The 15,604-nt window shown below is 40.4% G+C and overlaps 1 long non-coding RNA gene across 4 annotated transcripts in view; it reads left to right on the top strand.

The window, feature by feature from the left end:
• Nucleotides 1-15,604, top strand: part of LOC141987545 (uncharacterized) — a 143,874-nt gene that overhangs the window by 59,165 nt on the left and 69,105 nt on the right. For 3 of the 4 annotated variants that reach the window (XR_012639560.1, XR_012639562.1, XR_012639561.1), the window contains exon 3: nt 1,345-1,495. This is a non-coding gene — a long non-coding RNA (uncharacterized LOC141987545). Of the gene's footprint in view, nt 1-1,344; nt 1,496-3,771; nt 5,498-15,604 lie in introns of those variants that run through there. The other variant, XR_012639559.1, reaches the window with a different exon arrangement.

Here is a 15,604-nt window from a genome sequence, read left to right as displayed (position 1 = left end):
CTCATTTCCATACAGTTTAATGACTGAGCAATTTTTTTCTTTCTACCAACATCAAAAATATAATCAAAGTCTTCATTAAGCCATGCTATTGTGTAAGAGATTAATTTTCCTTGCCTCCAATATATTTTTTGGTTCAGTGAAAAAATAGATTAGCTGATGCATATTTTAGGCAGTTTGATTTAAGATTAAATTACAGCAGTAATAATTATTTAAGATATGCCAAAATGTTCAGAACAAATTAGACAGTTACCTGTGGATGTGGCAAAACAGGCAGTCTTATCCCTCCTGTAAGTGATTTTAATAAGAGAAATGATGTGTCTTTTATGTTTCTATAAACTAAACTGGTGGAATCTCTAAAAGAAATACATTCCTTGATAAATGGCCACTGTGAAGAAGTCAGGATTTTCCAATAGTTTCCACCCAGTGGTATTTGCACGAGCAATTCCTTGCTATTTGCAAATGCTGATTTTTTTTAAATGAGACCATTGCAGTGTAGTCATCAGGGCTGCTATTTTAATTGATGTCTGATTATAAATGCAGAGGCATCATAGCTCACCCTGAGGGGACAAAAGCACAAAGGATGAAACTTTTCAATAGGACCATTTAAAAAAAAAAGGGGGGGGTAAGTATGAACTTAAATTTGAAATCAAAGGAGTTACCATGCAGATATAGGTTCTCCTTGTCATTTTATACTAAATAGAGGAAATATTAACATAATCAAAACTAGCTTTCACGTGCACCAGTGCTTGTGGGCTGTCCCCACACACTCTAAAGACAGCATCATAGACCCTAAGCAGTAGTCCAGATCATCTGAAGCTCCACTAGCAACTCTCCACAGCATAGGGGTAGATGCAACAAGAGCAAAGACTACTGTCGCTGTGATGGAGCAATAGCAGCCATGGAATCGCTGTTCTATGGCTGTGGAGGATTTCCCACTCCTCTGAAACTATCCCTGGAGAACTCTAGTCCACAGCCTAATTATTAGCGTTCTGTAACAGAGTGAGAGTTGGGGACTGGACTAGAAGACCTCTCAAGGTCCCTTCAAGTCCTACGATTCTATAGGCAACCATGGAGTGAGAGCCAGCTTTAAGAAGCAGCAGCTGTCTATTGTTCTTTGTCAGGTTATTCACACTGTTAATACTGGAAAAGATGAAAGTGCAGTTGCATTAGCAAAGACTCTGAACCTGCCAGACTCCTTACAACTAGAAAAGGAAAATCTGGAACTGCAGCACTACCACAATTTCAAACTATTACAAAAGGTCATGTTTTGCCAACACACTTCCGATAGTGAGTGGTGTAGTGGGCCTGTCATTGACATTGATCTGAATATTTTTGTTCTTTCAGGGATGGCACAGTAGTATTTCAGTTGCTATGAGAAAACTGACAACAGGATCTCTACCAAAGGGTACAAACTGATTATGAGTCATGTTCTGAATTTCAATCTGCAGTGATGTTTCCGATGACATAAGAGACCCAAGGGGAAAGAGAGATTGAGGTCAGGCACAAATTTTATTTATTTATTTTGCTACTGCACAGCCTGAGTGTATTGGTTTTAAAGCGAAATCTAGGGTCCAATCAGATGAAGGCTTTTATAATTTTCAACAATTTGTTCATCTATGTCACCATGAGAATACTGAACAATGAACAATTACCTGCTGTTATACAGTACTAAATGTGAAACACAGGCCAGACTCTACTGTAATCAAGATATCATAGTTTCTTCTTATGCTGCTTTAGAAATGAACGTTAAGTAAATGAAATCACTTTCAAATCTACTTTTAGGGGCAATTTGCACACTCTCCAAAGACTAGGGATTCCACAAGGGAGGAAAGCTTTATACTTCACTTGGGGCTCTCTCAGATCCTCACCAATCAGAGTTGCTGGGGAATGAGCTCAATCAAGGTATCCCCCAGGTATCCTGGCTCACTCCACCTCCAGCCAGCTCTACCAACTTTCTGAATTGCACCAGGTGGCTCTTGATCGGGAATGGAGAGCATCCGAGGCCATCCTGACATTCTGCCCAAGCAGGCATTATGCCACTGGGGGTCCCTAGCCCATGTTTTGCTGGTGGAAGTTAAGACCTTAAGGAGACCTGTTTTTATTGAATGTTAATACTGAATACTGTTAAAAAATTGAATTTTTATTCAATTTGTTAACTATAGTGACTAGATATAACAGAAGTTTTAACATTTTATTGTTTGCTTAAAATGTTTGAAATATGTCACTTCAACAGAAAGTTTATGCAGGGTTTATGAAATGCATTTCAGTGTGCTGTATGCCCCCATGTTACATATACAGTGTCATGAAGGGGACTGAAAGATATATGCTAAGTATTTTGGTATCTCTCCAAGTATAAAACCGTCTTACCTCAGATTAATGCATACACTACTCTCCACTCGTGTGCATGTTGCTGTGACAGTCCTGAAGCTGTGATAAGAAAGTATGTGTACTGCATTTTCACAGTGGATTCACAAGCAATATTGTGTTAATTATTGAAGTTATTAATAAGGCTCTGGTTTCATCATGGAGGTTGCGAAAGTCACGGAATCAGTGACTTCCTGCAACCTCCATGACGTCTGCAGCAGATGGTGTGGCTGATCCTTGGGGACAGCCACACCAGCCCACTTCTGGAGCAGCTTTATAGCCAGCCGCTCGGGGGTGCCCGCAACCAGCTGAACCAGATGCTGCTCTGGCAGCCCCAGGTAGCAGCTGATGCAGCTGGCCCCGGGGACCGCCTGAGCAGCAGTCCTGGGCGAGGAGGCAACAGCCATAGCTCAGGAGCTCCCAGCAGCGATCCCAGGGCAACCAGAACAGTGGCTGGCTCCGGGGCTCACCCCCAGTAATCCCGGGACAGCCGGAGCCACCGCTGGCTGCCTGAGGCTTTCCTTCCCCAGCCCCAGCAGCAGCCAGAGCAGCTGCTGGCCCCCTGGGGTTTCCCCACCACCACCACGGCTGGAGCAGCAGCGGGGCCTCCCAGGCTTCCCCCCCACAGCTAGTGCCATGAGCTGCCTTCCCCCACAGCACCCCCTCACAGCACCTCCCCCTAAGAGTCAATCAGGGGTATTTATGGTATAAGTCACGGGCCACGATTTATGTATTTTTTGCCCATGACCTGTTCATGACTTTTACTAAAAATACCTGTGATTAAATCTTATTCTTAGTTATTAATACAACAGGTGGTCAATAAATGAAATATAAGCTAGGTGCAATGTGCCCTGCTCAGATTTGCATCATTATGGTTTCATTAATCAGAGCCCTAATGTTATCAAAACCTGTCCCATTTATCCTGAAACACACTAATTAAGAAGTATTTGCTGGTGAAAGATTCTTTCTGCCGCAAATGAAACGGAGTGGATAGATATTATGAAGAAAGATCTCAATAGATCTCAATGTGACAAAGGAAAGTAATCCAAGGATTAGTCCCAGAAAATCGGTTTTGCTTATCCCACATTAAGAATTGATAGGTGCAGTTAGTTCTTTTGATGAAATTACAGCATTACCAAAACAATTTCTCAGAAGTCCTATCCCGTGTATTTGTTTTATTGGAAAGTTACTACAACTGCATTTTATTTTAAACCTCGAGCAACAAATTAATTCCAGCCAAGCTTCTGAACAAAGTATGTAAAATTAAAACTGATATGTACCAGTCATTTTCTGGTGACCTTCTGTCACCTTCATTTAGCAAGCTTTACCAATATGAAACTGATATGCCATAGTAGTTGATCTTGAAAAATTGATTCATTTTAGTATCAATTTTTTAAATTTCTTCAGGAAGTCTCTTCCGTTCAAAATGAGGAATGTTCTTAAAGTGAAAAATTAAGTCTGCATTAATACACCAGAAGAGCTAAAAGAAGCCAAGTCATTTGTATAAACAAGTACACACGTATTTTAGACTGCATGCTCTTTGGGGCAGGAACTGTCTGTCTCCGTGCCTAACATTTATTGGGTGCTACCCCAAAGGAAAGAACATCGAACCAGTGTCTTCTCTCCTGGCTTCAATGAACAAAAGAGTTTCAGCACTGGCTAGTATTCTGTCCATTTGGTTGAGCCTCATCAATAGGCAGAAGAGGGTCTCTCTAAGTAGACTGGATACCCCGGCATTATGTGAATCACATATCGCTAGTATTATTGGGAATATGTTGTGAAATAAGCTGAAGTGTTCTTGGTGCTTCTTGTTACAAGTCAACACAATTCAATGAAGTCATAAGGAACTTATGATGCTGGTTTGAGGCTGGTCTCTGGCTATCACAGGTCATGCTGGCAGGGTGTAGGAGTGCCACAGAAGTAATACTCTCACCTTCTGGAGAAGATGAGAGAATGCCAGATTGTACATGGGTAGCTTCCCTTTAGTGGTCCACTTTGCCTGACATTACTGAGGTGGAAGAAACCTCTTCATCATGAAGTTAATTTCTTCAAGAACATGAGGCTTAGTGGAGGGAAATTCAGCATGAGTAAAAAATTAGTGGAGCAGGTGCAGCATAAGTAAAAGCTTCTTTACTAAGACTGGCCATTCATTATTACCCTACCTCAAACAGAAGCAAAGCCTCCTTACTAGTTAGGCAATTTGTTAGCTGAGTCAAGATGCTAATGACTGAGTCCCCTCACACAAAATTGTGTTTGGTTGAAGATATGGACAGAGCTGTTATGTCTCCTTTTTTGCCCTTTGTTTCTACAATATGATAGTTAGCATTTTATTTAATAAGTCTAGCTGGTACTCTTAGCATACTGGGCACACAGTTTTGGAGTTCTGAATTCAAAGAAGGATTTGGGAGCTGTTACAGAAAAGTCATTGACACCATCAGCCTTACACACAGCTGATTTTTTAAAAAATAAGGTAAGTATTTTACACTAGCACAGGGACAAACTAGAAAACAAGTTGGTGATGTTACTGCACTCTATAAAGGCATTTGTCATCCCCCAAAAGGATCGTTTTATGCAACACTGGTCAGTGCATCACAGGAATGATATTATTGTTTTGGAGAGGGTGCAATAAAAGGAATGGAAAGAGGATATCAGGACTGAAGAATAAGTCAGTCCTACCTGAGCCAGAGTGCCAAGAGTGAAAGTCTTAGAGCTGCCAGGTGCCACCCTTAGTGAAGTTTCAGTTTTCTTCCCTCCCTCCTTCCTTTTCAGTCTGTTTTACCTTCCCCTCCAGTTTGTTTCCCCTTTCCTCCATTTCAGTCTGTCTTATTCCTCCCACTTCTGTCTCCAACACAGGACTCTCCTTTGCAATGTCTGAAATTCTATTCAGGGAATGTGCCACTGGAAATGGCATCATGTGCTGTTATGAGGACACAGATGTACCATCTCTTAACAAAGAAAAGTTAAAGGAATTAGTCTTGTGCACCTTGGAAAAGAAGAATTTGATGTGACCTAATAGAGAACTGGAAAATGAATAAGAGACTAAGTCAATAATGTGTTGGTAAAATGAGTACAGTGATGCGGGGAGGGTGTCAAAAATCTATGGGACAAAGTGAAAATTAGGAAACTAGAAATAAGCAAGAGATGTAGGAGGTCACTCAAAGGGCAATATATAGAGTGAATCATTTACCAGAAAGGTTTCAGAGTAACAGCCGTGTTAGTCTCTATTCGCAAAAAGAAAAGGAGTACTTGTGGCACCTTAGAGACTAACCAATTTATTTGAGCATAAGCTTTCGTGAGCTACAGCTCACTTCATCGATGAAGTGAGCTGTAGCTCACGAAAGCTTATGCTCAAATAAATTGGTTAGTCTCTAAGGTGCCACAAGTACTCCTTTTCTATTTACCAGAAAGGTAACTGAAATAAAGAAAGACAATGGGTTCAAACTTAGAGATGGGAGTTCTACCATTGAATTCAGAATGGCCCAGATTTCATTCTTAGGGCCTGAAATTGCTCTCATGGTACAGCAATGTCAATCAACAGAAACTATTGAAATCAATGGAGTTCCAGCAGTGCAGAACCAGCATGAGAGTGGGATCAGACTTATGTTCTAGTTCGGCTTACATCAACAGTAAAAAAAGGTCTAGTAATCCCAGTGGTAGTACTCAGCGGGTATTTAGCCATGTAAAAGGGCCAACTTTGGGTGTGTGTACGCACACACACATAATTTAGAACATTTGGAGGGCTTCAAAGAGGTAATGCCCAGGACTAGAATTGCAGGAGGTACATGGGCAGAACTGGACTGAGAACTGAAAGGCACTCTGGGGCATTCAGAACCCACCCAACAGGCTGTGGCTGCGATGAGCAGTGTAATTCACCCAAAATTCAAAAAATAATAATGCAGAGCAAAATAATTATATTTTAAGTTGAGATCATATGGTTCAGCCTTCCATGGTTGAGGCACAGGAATATCTCTAACACAGTAACCGTCACCACAGACTCAGCCGTGTGCTGGTACGTTTCTGACTCAGGTAAATGCAACACAATATGATTTCTGTATAGGAGTTCCCAGAAGTTACATTATTTATCTGATAATATGTTTACTACATCGGATGGTTACACAAAATAACAGTCTGGAGAGAGAGAGAGACATATACACACACACACACACAGTTACTCTTCGTCACAACCCCAGAAGGGGGGACCAAAGCCTGAGCCCACCTGAGCCCCAGCACCTCAGATGGAAGGGCCAAAGCTCAAGCCCCACCATCCTGTGCAGGCGGTGGGGCAAAGCTGAAGCTAAGGACTTCAATTCCAGGCAGGGAGCCTGTAACCCGAGCCCTGCTGCCCAAGGCTGAAGCTGAAGCCTGAGCCCCGTAGCCCAGGACTGAAGCCCTTGAGTTTGGCTTTGGCCCCGAGCAGTGGGGCCCAGGCTTCAGCTTTGGCCCTGGTCCCCAGCAAGTCTAACACCAACCCTGCCGACCCCATTAGAACAGGGTCGTCACCCACTTTGGGGTCCCAACCCAGAGTTTGAGAACCGCTGCTCTTCGTAATTGCAACATAAAGCCATCTCCATTAAAAAGGATAATGAGAAGAAAAAATAATTTTAACAAATAAGTGATATTCTTATTCCTCATTTCTCTGGATAGGAAAGTTGTACTGAATATTGCTCACTTGCGATAATTGCCAAATTTCTTCATTTTGAGACAAGCTGTACTTCCTATGGTAAACAGTGATTTGTGCTATTACATGCAATGCTGCTGGCTTTCTATAAACAATAGAATTGGTAATTATCACCATGTCTATGAGTCAAATAAAATTCAGAATTCAACAGGGCAAGGCTGTCGTTCTAAGCCACTGCCTGTGTGAGGAGCGAGGAGCAAGGAGCTAAGGAGGGTCTGCATCCAGGAGTGCCACAGGAATGTGCACAGCAGCTTTATAAAAGGTGGAGTCAGTATCCCCCAGGCTTGACCAATTCTGCCTCCTTCAGAAAATATAGCAACTCTGTCTCTGCCGGACTCCTCCATCCTTATGGGCCAGGAGCACAAGGATCAGGATTGTTCCAAGCCAACTCAAGGAGGGGAAGTAGGTCTATAACCATGTAGGGACAAGAACAATTACACCTATTCATTTCATGGGAGCACCTGGAAAACCCAACTGGGATCAGGTTCTCATTGTGCTAGGTGTTGAGTATACACATACTGAGAGAGAGTCCCTGGCCTGGAAAGCTTATAGTCTAACTAGATGAGACAGCCAGAGGATAGGAGAAAAGAAGCTTACAGGTGGGGAGCATAGACTGTAAATCCTGGCCCCACTGAAGTCAATGGAAAACTCCAGATTTTAAAACCTGGATCCCGCACCATTCAAGTCAATGATATTTTTCCACTGACTTCAAGTGTGGTGCCCAAGGTCACATAGCAAGTCTGTGGCATAGCTGGGAATTTCACCCAGTACTCTCGATCCTCAGTCCAGTTCCCTATCCACAAGACCTTCCTTCCTGTCTTATAATCTCTTGTATAATGCATAGCAATACCATTTATTCGTTTAAACTCAAAAAACTAATACTATGTCCTGGTTCTCTCTTTGAGGAATGAGGCCTGTAGTTTCAAGCATCCTTATAGAAAATACATCATACAGTACATCCTACATGAAAAACCTTTTGAAAAGAACAATGAGACGTTTATAGCAATTCTAACTGAAAAGCGGGGGGGGGGGGGGTTCCATAACTGCTGTAAGATCTAAATTAGATAATTTCCATTTTAGAAAAAGACAGCAGATATAGTATCCAGGGCTCTCAGCACCTTGCAATAACCATAGGAATAAATAATAACTACTTAGCTCTCATATGATGCTTTCCTTCCATAGTTCTTACTTTCCTCTGTAAAGTGCTTTGAGAATAATTGAATGAGGAAGATTGAAGCACAGCACAGAGAAGTTAAGTGACTTGCCCAAGGTCACACATCAAAGCTGTGGCAAAGCTAGGAATAGTATCCTGATTCCCAATCCATTCCCTATTCACTGGACCTTGTTGTCTCCCAAATGTACAACTCCCATTGTACCCAGTGGGAGCAGAAGCAGGTCCACCTGTGTGTGTCAGTCAGGTTCTATTCATACATGTTTATACAACACTCAAGGTGCAGAAAGAAGAAAACTGCTAACCAGGGTCCCAATACTGCAATAGATTATGTTCATGTGCAGCCCCAACAACTTCCGTGGGGCCAGCTACAGGCATGGCAGTATGCCCATGAGCAATCGATTGTAGGATCAGGGCTTAAGAGTCCAATCCATTGACATTAATGAGATTTCAACTCTAGATTAAAAGGTATGCTATTTCCTTTAGTTCTATAGTGAGATGTTCATTTGGGTAGAATGTAAGGACATGTTCCCCTGCGGAATTATAGAATATGGTATGCATGGACTTGACTGGCAACCTTAGGCCTCAGTCAATTTCTGCCATTCTTCCCAATTATGAATGCAAAGATGCAAATAGGGGAATCAGTTTTCGTTGATGCAAGTTGGTTCACATTTGCCCAAGCTGTATACTTCATTTTTTTATTAAGATAACTATTTGATGATGACACAAATGATTTAGGGTTTTTTGTTTCTGGGGGACGTGGCAGCAACATAGAATCAATCATAGAATATCAGAGTTGGAAGGGTCCTCTGGAGGTCATCTAGTCCAACCCTCCCAGAGCAGGACCAATCCCCAACTAAATCATCCCAGCCAGGGCTTTGTCAAGCCTGACCTTAAAAACTTTTAAGGAAGGGGATTCCACCACCTCCCTAGGTAACACATTCCAGTGTTTCACCACCCTCCTAGTGAAAAAGTTTTTCCTAATATCCGGCCTAAATCTCCCCCACTGCAACTTGAGACCATTACTCCTTGTCCTGTCATCTGCTATCACTGAGAATAGTCTAGATCCATCCTCTTTGGATCCACCTTTCAGGTAGTTAAAAGCAGCTATCAAATCCCCCCTCATTCTTCTCTTCCGTAGACTAAACAATCCCAGTTCCCTCAGCCTCTCCTCATAAGTCATGTGTTCCAGACCCCTAATCATTTTTGTTGCCCTTCGCTGGACTCTCCAATTTTTCCACATCCTTCTTGTAGTGTGGGGCCCAAAACTGGACACAATACTCCAGACGAGGCCTCACCAATGTCGAATAGAGGGGAATGATCACGTCCCTTGATCTGCTGTCTAGTAGCAAAAGAGGAGGTAGAGAAGCAGGGCCACGAGAAAGAGCTGACATGGTATTTATTTCAGTATTTCTGTCTCATGAATTTATAGCTGTGTTTCAGCATTTTTAGGTTACTGACTAAATAATATCATGTCCTGTAGTCGCATTAGTGTAGTGTTCTACAAAAAACATGAAAAGTATGTAAGATTGGGCAGAATCACATACATTTTCTATTCATGAGTTATTAAATATTTTAATCAACTTCTCACAGGGGTATCACATGCTACTAATACCAAAGAATCATCTGTAGAGCTATAAAATTACATAAGATTTACCTGCACAGTTGTTGATGATATTATGATTATAGAAATAATATGGTTACACTGATTGAACAGATTGTAGGATACCAGTGAGAAATAAAAACAATTACATATGTCTACACATAAGATTATATGTACATAAACAGACTATCAGGGGAGTGATCTTTGATGAATGAAACTGATGCATTTCTAGCAGGCTAATAAATACAAATATAATGTGAAAGCTTTTGATCCTGTTTGAATCCTCAGGTAATAGGCTGCCTTTGATTTGAAATTGAAATGTATGAGGGGTCATAGGAAAGTGACAATCTAGAATGCAAGCCCAGAGCTGGTTTCATGTAAAGTTTATACTGTGACTACAAGATAAAGCTAAGTGCAAAGCCCAAAATCAAAGAAGAGAATATTTCTGGAGTATATGTTAATGAGCTGGAAAGATCCAAGATCAACAGTGATAAAAGTCTTATAAGTAGCTGATCTGCACTATAAAATGTAATGAAATGCACACCTGCCCTGCATTTTGTAAATAAGCCAAGATAATGAATAGTCTTTTTTTATTGTATCATGTATTTTGAATTTAGAGTAATAAAAAAATATTTATCTCCTAGCTGTTTTCCACAGAGGAAACAACCGTGTTTTATTTTCTACAGAGCAGTTACTAATATAGGTAACTTTTCAGTCTTCATCAATAAAACAAAAAATAAGAGCCTTCAAAGATTGCTGTCTTTTCTGATTTGAACTGCATATTAATTACACAGATGAATGTTAGATTAAAGGATAATATTTTCTGTCTGCATGGTTGTATTTTCTCATAGTCAAAGACCTAACCTGCATAGCATAACTTCGACATACTCTTCAGGAGATAATAAAAACTGCCTTTTAAAGCTTCATGTCTTCGAATCATTTACTTGTGATGGCAATAATCTCCTATATCTAAGTATCCCAGGTGGAAAGTTACAATATAAATGCATTGTATTAATTATTTGGAACTTAAACTAATAAATTTCTGACACAAAGTGTTCTGTTGATCCCATAAGGCTCAATACTGCCAGCCTTATTTATGTTGAACAGTGCCCCGCTAGGCAAGCAGTCCCACTGATTTCAGTGAGACTTCTTGCAAGCTATTACCCGGTGTGAGAAAGGGTGGCAGAATCAGGCCCATAATAATTACTATTGCAAAGTAAGCTTACCAACACACTTATGAAATAAAGACTTGGAAAAAGAAAGGGACCCATTCCTTGTACAAGATATAGAGATTCACATTGTCATAGGAAGCAAATGCAAATTGAATGAATTTCAAATAGTTGTTGGTCAGAGAAGTTTTAAGAAAACAGCTGCACTCGAGTCAACCTATAGAGAGTAATACAATGAAAATGATGTAGGCTCAGTTCTCTCCTGTTAAAAGTGCCTTGTTCAATGACTTTGCAGCTGGTAAGAAAGCCTGATTGGCAATGGTTATATTTTCATACTCAGATAAAGATATTTTGAGCTTACCTGTTCTCTCTCTTTATCCTGATTCAACGGTATGCTCTCCTGACAGCTTTGTTTTTCAGCTTGGGCTCAGCCCAAAGGTTGCTATCCCCATATTCTGGTGGCTAATTGCAGACTGCAATCTCATCTGCCATACACAGCCTTCTTATTTGTCAATTCAAAAGCTTCCTTATAGGAGTAGGAGGGGGGCAAAAAACTGCAGGTTCACTTCAGTCATTTGTGATCTCCAACTGAGACTTTATGCTCTGCTTTCAAGTTGTAGGCTTTTCTTTTTTCTGTGGCAGGGCGGGGGGGGGGGGCAGAGGCGCGGCTGAAGAGCAACAAGCTACGCCACTGCAGGTGAGAAAGAAAATGACCCTTCGCAAACAAGGCTTATTAGAAGTTCAAAAAGAAGTGTTAATAAAGCCTTCAAAGATATAAAGAAACCTCTTTCAAAGTCAGTCACCTTCTAGTGCTCAGAGGGGGAAAAAAAGGGAACTTCTGTACTTACAAAAGAGATACATCTGACAGGAAGGCGGATTACTGAAGAGGAGGGGACAGGCTATAGAAATGTTTGCGTGACTGACAGCCGACTGCCATTTTTCCTTTTGTCGTGCAGTCTTCCTCCTGCATGGTGCATGCAGACAGACACGTTACTACAAAATAGCACTCAGCCAGTTTCAGTCATCACACCCTCAAAAGATGAGCTCTGTTTGGCTTACAACCCAGCTCCACCAAATGTGCATGACTAGTACAGTTTTGCTATGCAGCCAGCTGTCATATTTGAGGATTACTATGTCATCGTCTATTTGATAGGACAGGGAATGACAACCTGAGTTTTCATAGGATTTCAACGTCCATAAAAGACTAGTTTATTTAAATACTTTCATGCTTTGCTCCCTCATTTGGGGCACAATCCTGCATCTCTGTCCCTTTCATTGACTGATGAACTACTAGAATATGATAGTAAAGAGATGCAAGGTGAAACTATTTGCCAAGGGCCAGATTCTGCCATCCTTATTCACCCTGAGAAGTACCTCACTCTGTAAGTGTTTCCATTGATTTCAGTGGGCCTGCTAATCAATCATTGGGACTTCCTGCAGAGTAAGGGAGGTAGAATCTGGTTCTAAAGGTTTATTTAGTGCTGGAGGAAAATGTCAGCTTGAGACTGGACACTGTTTATCCACAGAACAGATACAGCAAAGCAGAAGCAGTGTAATCTTTCACTCACCAGCTATCTACATACCTCAAGCCTGACTTGGGTGGATGACATCTTCAGAAGAAAGGACAGTTCTGTCTCAACATGCATTCAGTTTGTGACCTTCCTGCTGAGACTAAAAAGCGAGTGCCAAATTAGGGCCTGATTCAAAGCCCACAAAAATATGCAAATCTCTCCCCTGACATCAGGGTGCTTTGGATCATGCCATTTGTGCCAATTCTGACAGTTTGTGATGTGGACACCTAATAGGAAATGGACTGAGACAGTCAAGTCTCTTTTTCAGATAGGCCAATGAACAGGCTTCTGATGGTAACAACTTTCAGCAGGCAACATTTGAAGTGGTCTGGATTTCAAATGGTCACCCAGGTTCTTTTTTAATAATTATAGCATTTCATTTCTCAAACTCTAAGCCATAAATTCATTTTTTCCTGGTTATGTTATGACTCAGCTCAGCTTTCTCTGTTTTTAATTGTAGAACGAATTGGTTTTGATTTAAATTATGCAAAGAGTGTACCCATGTGAGTTGAATCATTTTTGTTATGAGCTTATTCTTGTATATTTTTATGTGCCTTTCCTTTTTCTTAATTGCTTTCCATTACAATTCTTTGAAAGAGTATTGAACATTTATAACAATCAATTTTATGTCTGTACACATCCAGTTGGTATAATGGCGTACAGCTCTTTTTGAATTAATGAATGGTCTGACTTGTGATTTTGAGGGGGACATTGTAGGCGAGCAGTGAAAATGTAGAGTAGAGATAACAAGAGACTTGAGAAATGTTAATTTGAGGGGTTTTATGATGGCGTGAACAGAGTTAGATATTGTAATGCAAATATAAGTATAAGCATTGTAAATACAAAAATCATCACAAAGAGGACAATAAAAAGACAAACATTGACAGAGAACAGCTCAGTAATTTAGAAAAGAAAAATATAATAAGGAATAGCGGATTTGTGATTTAGAAACAGATGAAAGTATAATCTGTATAAGTAACAAACCATACCCATGTACAGATGGGTTAATATGAGCTCTAATGAACCACAGTTACATGCAAGGCTGATGCAAACTGGGACTAAGAAATTCCCTTTGAATTATGGCAGCAAATAACACACTAGTTTTATTTTCCATAGCATGCTGCCTTTCTGATGCATTGGATTTTACGAAGATTTGAGGCTGACTTGACTCAAAAAAACCAAGGGTAATTTCTGAAACCCTATTTTGTCTCTGTTCATTCACAGTGGGCTTCACATAAATGAGTAAGTGGTGTACCAATAGGTCAGTGCAGTATAAAAGTTGACAGCAAGAAACAATTAAAATAAAGCTGGATCCATAGAGAAATAGCCAAAGGAAAGAAAGGAAAAAGGGAGAAAGCTGATGAAAAAGGGAAAAGAAAATAGTTAAAGATGAATTGGCACGAATAAAATCTAACTGGGGGAAAAGGAATATGTAAAATGCTATACTAGATGTTCCACTGCTGTCTGTATATGGAGATCTTCAGCGTTGGAGACTAGCATAGCCTCTAGTGGCTGGTACCTGTCACTTGATTGATGTGATAGGTACTGGAACTATTTATGCACTGTTATGCACCTGCCCTTCCATAAAATATGATGCCTTTATTTTATATTCTGTAAAATGCATTTACCCCTAAGACTGAGAAATACGCTTTCTCCACCCCCACACACCGCGTGGTTAAGAGGGAAGTCTATAGTGAATAAGCTATGTTGCTCCTTCGGTAAGGAGACGAAGAAAAGTATGCTCTGTACTTGGAGAGCAAAAGCACTCTAACAAGTCAGTCACAAATAGTTCTTAAATTATCATAGCCATTACAGACCGATTAGGTCATAATCCAGTCTAACTGCTGCCAATACACAATTTTCTCCCATCTGTGCCTTTTCTAGCATCTAGACCAGACTAAGTGGTACAGGTGACGAGGCTTTCACTACTTCCCTTAGGAAATTGCTACAAAGCTCAAAAGTCACAGGATGCAAAGCTAAATACATTTTTTTGTCTTAAGACTTCCCCAGTAGCTCTTCACACATGTAGTCATACCCTTTTAAACTCCCACATGGCACTTCTGAAAAATATCTACTCTTCATTCAGATATTACTCAAGGAGTAGGAAAGAGATCCCGCAAGCTAGATTTAGTTTACTAAGAACAGACTTAGGGCCACTGCCGCTATTGTACTTTATTCTAAAATGCTTCCAGTTACCCATACAGGGTTAGCACGATGAGGGGCCTTCAGAAATCTCTGGATATGGATGAGATGATGATGGAAAGAGGAACGGTTTAAGCGCATTAGACACTAAGGACTTTTTTGGAAATGAGAGAGGCTGTGTGAAATGGGGTTCTACCTTAACCAAAGTAGAACAAGATTGCTGGTACGGAAAGTCATCCAGGTTTAGGGGGATTATTTAAAGTAGGAATTGAGGAAAAGCCAAAAGCTGCCAAAGAGCATTCTTATCAGATATAAGATTGTTAATAATTAGGGCTGTCAATTAATTGCAGTTAACTCACACAGTTAACTCAAAATAATAAATCGCAAATAGAATACCAATTGAAATGTATTAAATATTTTGGATGTTCTTCTACATTTTCAAATATATTGATTTCTATTACAACACAGAATACAAAGTGTACAGTGCTCACTTTATATTATTTTTTATTACAAATATTTGCATTGTCAAAATGATAAACAAAAGAGATAGTATTTTTCAATTCACCTCATACAAGTACTGTAGTGCAATCTCTTTATCATGAAAGTGTAACTTACAAATGTAGAATTATTATTTTTTTACATAACTGCACTAAAAAACAAAACAATGTAAAACTTTAGAGCCTACAAGTCCACTCAGTCCTACTTCTTGTTCAAATAATTGCTGAGACAAACAAGCTCGTTTACATTTACAGGAGATACTGCTGCCTGCTTCTTATTTACAACGTCACCTGAAAGTGAGAACAGGTGTTCTCATGGCACTTTTTTAGCCAGCATTGCAAGGTATTTAAGTGCCAGATATGCAAAACATTCATATGCCACTTCATGCTTCGGCCACCCTTCCAGAAG

Source organism: Natator depressus, chromosome 5 (assembly GCF_965152275.1).
Source record: "Natator depressus isolate rNatDep1 chromosome 5, rNatDep2.hap1, whole genome shotgun sequence".
NCBI lineage: Eukaryota > Metazoa > Chordata > Testudines > Cheloniidae > Natator > Natator depressus.
This window is presented reverse-complemented; position numbering and strand designations above follow the sequence as displayed.